We start from the raw sequence: 9729 nt of genomic DNA, 5'->3' as shown, positions 1-9729 counted from the left end.
GAACGAGACGTACTTGTCAAGGGTGGCTTGGGCAGGCGGAGCCCGGTAGCACCGCAGGAGATATGGTTACTTGCTGAGCCCCCAGAGAGTAATGATCAAAATATCCTTCACTGAACTTCTGATTATCCAGATGGATTAATAATAATCATCATCGATTCGCTTATGTGAGACACCGTCATCATTAATCCTAACTCATCCGTTCCCAGCTGAGTTTACAACCAACAATCTACACATTTCTGAAGTTTTGCCTGGTGAGTTTAAAAGCAATTACCATCATGATCTACCAGGTGTCAGAGAAACAGTCGAACAGCCCATATAAAAAAGGCTTATTTTGAATGAGGTAATATAGCGTAGTGAAGAACGCAATTTTTACGTTGAAGTTATAATGTAGTCAAATCTATATAGTAAAATGTTGGGTTGTGTGTTAAAAAAAAAAAGGGGGAGAACTTTTTATTTGCTGGATGTAGCAACCTCTTCGATTCCTGAAGACTGACATGTACTTATGTGAGTGTAATGCCATTGCAGAGAATCGCTTTGTTGCATAAAGAGTACTTTACCGGTATGTTGCATGTTGCAGACCCATTATATATCATAAGAACGTACGTAGGGACAATGTCTGGTCAGTGTACCACTAGTAAATCAACACAGAAGGAATGATAACTAATCGATAATTAGCTGTAGGGCAATTATCGTTCACCGATAAGCGACGCTGCTAATGACGCTGTTCTGTAATGGGTTAGGTTTGGCCCCAAGACCTATGCTCTCAATGAATCACAAATAGTCTCCACACGCCACTCTCGAACACTCAAAATACTTCAATCTTAAGACTGAAAAGTAGATCTCTTAAAACGATGGACAAGTCACCGTACCTCAAAAAGTCTTTCCACGGGACACAAGGTTCATCGGCACGTAGCGCACGATACAAATGGCCGTTCTACGAACCACGAAACGTAACGAGTCAGATACAAAGGGGAGGCATCCAGGCATCTTAATCATTCAGCGTCACGCCATGTGTGGGATGAAACGTCAACCACTCTCAGGTCATAATGACACACAGGAAGGAGAGAGAGAGAGAGAGAGAGAGAGAGAGAGAGAGAGAGAGAGAGAGAGAGAGAGAGAGAGAGAGAGAGAGAGAGAGAGACAGAGAGAGACAGAGAGAATATATTCGTTCACCAATATCGTCGAGCAAGAGTTATAGCCCGGTGCATCGACCTCGTAGACTGTGCTACAATGAGGACACATCTGGACACAGCCAAGCTCTTGGGACGGGAAAAAGAAAGGCCTCTCTCTCTCTCTCTCTCTCTCTCTCTCTCTCTCTCTCTCTCTCTCTCTCTCTCTCTCTCTCACACACACACACACACACACACACACACACACACACATCTTTATCGCTTTCCCCCACTTTTGGCAAGGAATTCGCCTGGACGTTTATTTCATACCAAATGATGGTAAATTCTTTACAGTAGAAAGAATCAGACGCATACGGATCCAATATCGGCAATGAACGTTCCCGAAATTCTTCGCTGGAAGGGAAATTCGCCGTCTTTTTCCCCACCACCCGTCCCACTCCCTCGGGACAGTCCCAGGTTTTATGGGATTACGAAACGGGATCGCTTATTTCCAGGGATGATATTACACCCACACACCCACATACACACACAGTCCGCCTTCTGACCGCTACACTCGTCACTGGCTCGTAACGTATGTTTGGCTACTACTATACATATATTCATACTTGATCGCTGTTTCCCGCGTGAGCGAAGTAGCGCCAGGAAACAGACGAAGAAAAAGACACATCCACTCCCATATAAGTACTTAAACATTTACGCACACCTTCATCCATTCCCGACGCCACCCTACCCTACAGGAAACAGCACAAATGCACGAAAGAAAATAAGAAAAAAGGTAACATTTACATTTTCTTCTCTTCCCCCCACACATGATCGCCGCTTCCTACGTCAGCGAGGTAGCGCCAGGAAACAGACGAAGAGTGGACAAGGGTGGAAGACGAAGACACTTTGGAGAAAACTAGAGCACTTTATTCCTCCACAGATAACCTTCTTTAGTGTGTGGACAACAGATTAGAACAAAGGTCAACACTCTGGAAGCCGTGACGTGTCGTGACCTTACTGGATCCCGCGCCGTGACGTGTCGTGACCTTACTGGTTCCCGCATCGTGACGTGTCGTGACCTCACTGGTCCCCGCGTCGTGACGTGTCGTGACCTTACTGGTCCCGGCATTCTGACGTGTCGTAACCCCACTAGTTCCCGCGCAATGCGTATGACATGAACATATACGTCTTCCCACCTCCTCTCATACCCTTTTTTGCTATTCCGTTCGTCGCTGTTCTCTCATGTTCATCTTTTCCCACTGACTCCTGAGAAGATCCCATGGTGTTCATGGCTCTGTTCAGATCTGTGGAGTTCAAAGCAAAGGACGTCTTAAGACGTAATTGGGCTCCGCTTAGGTATGACCTGTCGGATGGCCAAGTCTATGCGTGCAACGCACACGAATGCATTCTCACCTTTCGTTCGCATCTAGTGAATGCAGAAGACGAGCTGAACTTCTTTCTTTAACTTCAGGAAGTCAAACTTGACGATTTCTAATATCATTAAATCAACTACCAAAGCAAATACTGTAAGAGATTATTTATCAGTTTGTCTTACATATTTACTGCCTGCATAATGAATATGTCGCTAACCGTCCTACTCCAAAAGCCCAACTTAAAACTCCTCCACGTTCCTCCCTACTTCCATAAGTCTGTTACTTATTACTTACACTTCACCACTGTAGTAAGCCACGAGGGATTTCATGACCTCCGACCTCGACTGATGTTGTAATGCGGGATCAGGAACTGAACCAATGAACAAAAAAAAAAAAAAAAAACTCCAATACCCCTTCCCATTTTCTTAATCTCAAGTGGGAGAAAGAGATATTATCAAGACCTGCTCACTCCTCTCCGATAACCTCCATCCGATTCGTATTACGTTACGACGTTACTCATCCGACCTCCACGCGAAACAACGTAGGGATAACACAACTTCAACTCCTCTCCCGTACCCGTGCGACGGTACTATATACGATATCACACATTACAACCCTTCGTAAATACAACGAAAGAAGATACGAGAGATAACGAAAAGAAAAAAAAAAAAAGAAAAAATTTGTCGCGGGCGTAAATAAATTCACGTCGCGCGCGCGCACACGCGGGTGGGAGGGAGGAAGGGGATAAAACCCAAAAATTGAAACTAACACAGCACCCGCTCCCCTACGACGGCAGGTATTTACACAAGCAAAATATTATCCCCTGGAGGAACACCGCAGCAAATACAGAGGAGGACAGGAACGCTACAAATAGCGGAGGGGGGGCGGCGCGCCACCCTGATATAGTGGGCGGAGCTGCCACCGAGTGCTAAACACACTAGCCATCACAAATAACAACAAGAACATTCTCACCCAACAAACTTTAGCTTCTGTTTTTTGTCGTTGTTGCTGTTACGGTACGTCGCCAGGATTGGGGGTCACACACACACACACACACACACACACATTAAGATGCCTCTAGAGAAAGAGGAAACTAGAGGAGGAAATGCTAAGGGAAACAGATAAGCTTACATCAATGATCGGTCCCCCTGGCGGAGGTGTGGTCTGTATATGGTGCTGGAAAAGAGAATCAAGAAGCAAATAGATGACTTGCTACAGAGGTGAACTTACCCATTTCAGGAACCATCAAGGTTTCAGGGTAAGTGCATGTGGGACGAATCTCTTTCGTTTGTGCGAGCGAGTGAGTGAGCTCTCTTCCAGACGAAAAAGAAAGAGTAGTTTGTGTGGAGGATGTGTATCTTGACCGTAACAATGCATTTGGATGTGTATAACTACCTGTTTCTACGGGGAGGATATATCTGCTATCGTTAAAGCTCCACGAGTTTGTGTGTGTGTGTGTGTGTGTGTGTGTGTGTGTGTGTGTGTGTGTGTGTGTGTGTGAGGTTGCCTTTGTACGTTTTCTAAGCATAAATGTACGTAGATCGCACAGTGTAGAGGTGTGACACTGCGAATGTGAACAAGTGTATTACACATGTATATCTGTGTATATTATGGATGCATATCATGGTGGCTGGGTTCTTGCATGGGTCAGTACAAAGGCATGTGTATGGGTCTGTCTTTATGTAAAGATGTAGTTGTAAATATACTAATGTAAGAAGGATCGTGAGTGTTCAACGAACTCAAGGTGTAAATGTAAGTAAGTAGGAAGGGTAGTGTATGTTCAACGAACCTACGGTTGCAGCTGTGAGTAAGTAGGAAGAGTTGTAAATGGTCAACGAAGCAAAGGACGCTCACTAATGATCAACAGAACAAAACTGCTTAACCCCGTTACGGAAAAGATACATCACGCCGGAGATGTTGCGTAAGACGCGGGATGACCCATCCTGTCGTTCATACACTCTACGTTATGTCCGGAAAAATGAGCCACGATGAATCCTGATTAGGAGAGTCGAACTCTCCTGTCTCTGTAAGGCAATGCGTTCCAGCTACTCAACTATTATTACGTATATATTTTGTCTATGTTGGCTGAAACGGGAAGGACTACTGAGGCGCTAATAACCTTACCAGACCATTTTCTAATGCAAAATTCTGTATTTGAACCTCGCTTGGCCTCTGAGCATATATTACATACGCCCTAAACATTTTAGTGTCAGTCTTGCATTGATAAATATCCTCGCCTGCAATGTTCAAATCGACCCTGTTCACTCACAAAATGCTTGTACATGTTCAAATAAAAGCACATGATGAGAGCAGGGGGGGAAAAAAAAGCCTATCCTAGAAAAATCTTAATAGGCAATCAAGCATTTATGTCAGATGGCAGAGTTGCCTATTAGGAATACCATTATTTTTCATTCGCAGTTACACTCCTTTGTAGATTTTTACGTCATAAACAATTCTGTAGTGTTGCAATTTTAGCTTTTGCTCTCTCTCTCTCTCTCTCTCTCTCTCTCTCTCTCTCTCTCTCTCTCTCTCTCTCTCTCTCTCTCTCTCTACCCTCGCTGAATCTAGCAGTTTTGAAGTAATGTCTGTTGGGAGATATTTCCCATCTAACGGGTACCGTTTTTCCTTACTGTGGTATTTACTCTGTTAACGAATTTCTAGCGATTTTTGCCTAATAGGGATACTTGATTACTATAAATCAACTTGACTGACATATACGTAGAACAGAAACAATGGCATTTCTTAGCATCAACTGTATTAAACGCGATCAAATACACGTTTGAATTGAGCGGTCTCTCCTCTCACCATCTATGTTATTCACCCGCACATACCATTCGTGTCTAACCCTGACACTCAGCACAGCGTCAGGTCTAATCGTTGTTTGCTCACAGAACACAGAGGGTCTGTGCTCTGGGTTCACAGACAGTTCAATTAAATTGTGGATGACGTCAGGGTGATCTTAACTGAAGGACACGTCACGATCCTTACACGTTCACGATCCTTAAACCTCAGTACATACAAAAAAGTTCAGCAACAAGTGGTTGTATTAACCCTACACATAAAGAAAAGGACATATTACAGGCAATAAAGGCCATGGCGAGAGCGTATCTCAATGCTAGTTTAGCCCATATGTTCTAAATTCTAAGTTCAGTGATGTGAGAGTATAGATCCTGACTATGAAAACACAAAACAACTGAGAGACGAATTATTATCTTTATCTACCGCCGGACAGCCAATGCTACTCTTTTCAACCCGGCAATAACATCTGTACGGGTCACAAAAGCCAGACATACGCATGGCATTCTATATCTTTCTTTCTTTCATACTATTCGCCATTTCCCGCGTTAGCAAGGTAGCGTTAAGAACAGAGGACTAGGCCTTTGAGGGAATATCCTCATCTGGCCTCGTTCTCTGTTCCTTCTTTTGGAAAATTAAAAAAAACGAGAGGGGAGGATTTCCAGCCCCCCGCTCCCTCCCCTTTTAGTCGCCTTCTACGACACGCAGGGAATACGTGGGAAGTATTCTTTCTCCCCTATCCCCAGGGATTATATATATATATATATATATATATATATATATATATATATATATATATATATATATATATATATATATACACTGCTGAACACACGTCGGTTATAACTCGTGGCCATCTGAACAATCAACGCACAAAGAACTGTTTCTTAAGATTCCAACTCTAATTCAGATCCTGCGATCAAAGTGTACTTGGTATTATGGTTAAGATGATCCTGTATCCTCATTTTATAGATGATATTAAGAAAGGCATTTTGAACAACCATTAAAACCTTTTGTGAGGGGAATCCACGGGCATTAAAGGATCAGGTGACATTGTGTGACTACCTTAGCGACAGATATTCGACGAAGACTACCTAACAGTGTCAAAATTCTTGAGCAGATAACCTTAACCTCTTCTCACACTGCATCTTAAGGTATCAAGGAGCCTTTAACTACCTCTTATGGACCAAATGCAGGTACCCCTGGATGCCATTTATGTCATTAAAGACCAGTGGGAGGATCCTATTCTCATCCAATTGAAATGATACTCAATACTGTCTTGCTTCGGAGAGTGAAGTCAGCAAGTCCAAAGATGCGTCAGATTCAAACCCATTCAAGCAAGCTCAGGCACGTTTCAGCAATATCAGTTCTCACTCCGCCTCGCTCAATTGCTGAAGTAGAAAGAACATCCAGCCAGGTAGACACTGTGAAAAAGCAAAGTTACGAAAACGAATGGGAAACAGAAACAAAAATGGCAGATGCAATTCGGCAATGCGTACTAGACTTTAAAAAGAAATGGGAAGAATAAAAAGTGATCTTGCTTTGATTATGAAATGCCAGCAAACACTGCGAATATGATTGGAACAAACAAGAGTTAACGGTTGTAGCGCTGACCTGTTTCAGCCACCAGCGCCCAGGGTATCGCGACGTGAGGGAGATAAAGAAGTCAATCCGAGGAGCTAAATACTTAAACAGGCACGTAATGTAAAAGCTTATGTACATACGTGCATCACGGTACGAAATATCATTACCACTGGGCAAACATAGGATACATTATGAAAATACAGTATACAGCAGGACAGATTACATTTCGCGTTCTTCCCATACTGACATGGGTCAATACCCTCACTTTTGGTGGGCTAAAATGTACGGGAGAGAGAGGCAGAGAGTCGAGCATCACGATTATGCTGTATATATCCTCTGGATTCCACCTTAATTCGTCCAGGGGGGTTGAGGGGGAGTCTTGATCGCCACTCTCTGCGGACAGTGCTTGCCTGACATGGGTGTGTCTGTCTCTGCTAACGAGGCAGATGGTCAGCGCACTGTGCCGTATGGGGGATCAGAAACGACGGGGAAAGATAGAAGGGAGGAAATAAAGGATCAGGTGAGAGAGAGAGAGATATGGAAGAGGAGAGCCGGGAGGAAGGAACAGGGGATCTGGAAGGGTCGGAAGATGAAGAGAATGATGAAAACGACACCTGGAGAGGGTGGATGACTGGTATACTAGCAACAAGAAATGGCAAAGAAAACGGAGAAAATTTACGAGGGAAGAGGTTTGGAGAAGAGAAGTAGAGGCCAACCAGACGGAGGTGGACTCATGTAATAAGCCCAGATCTAAGACGAAAGAAGCTGTGGATTGAAAATGAGGAGAACAGCTGGAGAAAGTGGGGAAACAAGCAGACTATGCACAATTAAAGGGGAGAGAGAGAGAGAGAGAGAGAGAGAGAGAGAGAGAGAGAGAGAGAGAGAGAGAGAGAGAGAGAGAGAGAGAGGGGGGGGGGGGGAATTTCAAGATATCCCAATGACACTTGAGAATAATTCCATGACTTAACCCAAGAATGACAATCCGTATGGATTTATCATAAACAAATGCCATATTCAGCTGCAAGTTGCTCATAGAAGTAATCAATGATAGTAACTGTCAACGTCATCAACAACATGCGATCGGGGTCTGAACAGCCAGGAGGGTGAAAGGCGTGCACGGGAAAGAGTTAATTGGAACAATGTGGTGTACTAGGGTCGACGCGTTGTCAATGGACTGAACCAGAGTATGTCAAGCGTATGGGGGTAAACCAGGGGAAGTTTTGTGGGGGCTTGGTTGTGGAAAGGGAGCTGCGGTTTCGGTGAATTGCACATGACAGCTCGTGTATGGATGTGAGTGGATGTGGCCTTTCATCTTCTATTCCTGGTGCTAACTTGCCATCGCGGAAAACGGTGATCAAGTATGATATATGTTTACCAAATGGCGTCCTAGCTTCGTCTCTTCGATGTATATCAACTGACTGTTATATTTCTCTCTTGTGTCTCCCCTGATGATGTGCTTATTACACGAAAGTGCACTTGGGAACTTTTCGTGTTTCATTTTCCCCTTGGACTCATAGAAATATCTTGATCACGCGCAAAATTGTGATCCTTTCCAATATATATATATATATATATATATATATATATATATATATATATATATATATATATATATATGAGGTTAAAAGACGGTGCAACATAAGCATAACACACTCAACCCGTAACTCGCAGACAACAATCACAACGTTTGAACATAATTTTCTCAAAAGTCAAGGCGGCAGAACACTCTAATGGGTATCAACCTCTCTCTCTCTCTTCTCTCTCTCTCTCTCTCTCTCTCTCTCTCTCTCTCTCTCTCTCTCTCTCTCTCTCTCGTCCAGCTGGCTGGCTGCCTGGCTGGCTCAGGTTACCCCTTACCTCCAGCCTCCCAGGTATAGGTCAAGCGTTGATACCTCTCGCCCCCTTCCAGATACCGGCATTAAACCGTGTTCCAGTGACTCGTCAGTGATAGGTTATCTCAACTTACACAATACCGATGGTCAGAATGGTAATGATCTACGATTATACACATTCAAAAACACCTTTATCATATCTATTATATATCATATATTATATATATATTATATATATTCCTATGAGTCCACGGGGAAATGAATCACGAAAAGTTCCCAAGTGCACTTTCGTGTAATAATCACATCATCAGGGGAGACACAAGAGAGAAATATAACCGTCAGTTGATATACAACGAAGAGACGTAGCTAGGACTCCATTTGGTAAACAAGTGTCATCTTTTCCATACGTGTGTGTGTATGTGTGTGTGTGCTTGTGTGTGTGTGTGTGTCTGTGTGAGTGTCTGTGTGTGTGTGTGTGTGAAGGGCTCCTTCCCTTATGGATTCAATCTCCTCGTAGATAAATACCAAGTCTATTTCACTTTGTGCGATGCTTATCCTACATTGCTACATGTAGCTTAAACCCATGTAGTCCATAATTTCACAACACATAGCTAATTAATTTAATGAACCTCCCACACAAAAGAACCGGATGAGAGAAGAAAAAAAAAAAGGAGTCATCTATGTTGTAATTTGTGTTTCCATTACGGTGTTTCCTGGTCCTGGGATTATAACCGACCACTTGAATAAATTAATGTCTGCCTCAGACTTTTATTGACGGGGATGTCAGGTATATCATAGATGATTTGAACGTCTCCAGCTCGCAGACTTTGTGGGATTTTTCATGTCCCATAATGAAGTTTCTTAAAGAAAGAGATCTTGGAAATTCAGTAAATGTTCATCTATATATCTATCTGTCTATCTATACTGGAGGTACCACCTCTGGGGTGAAGAAGAGGCTCACAACTTTTCGCTGACTGAAATATTTCCTTCACCAAACACCAACATTTCACTTTTTCCCCATCTTTGTTTCAG

Source organism: Panulirus ornatus, chromosome 9 (assembly GCF_036320965.1).
Source record: "Panulirus ornatus isolate Po-2019 chromosome 9, ASM3632096v1, whole genome shotgun sequence".
NCBI lineage: Eukaryota > Metazoa > Arthropoda > Malacostraca > Decapoda > Palinuridae > Panulirus > Panulirus ornatus.
This window is presented reverse-complemented; position numbering follows the sequence as displayed.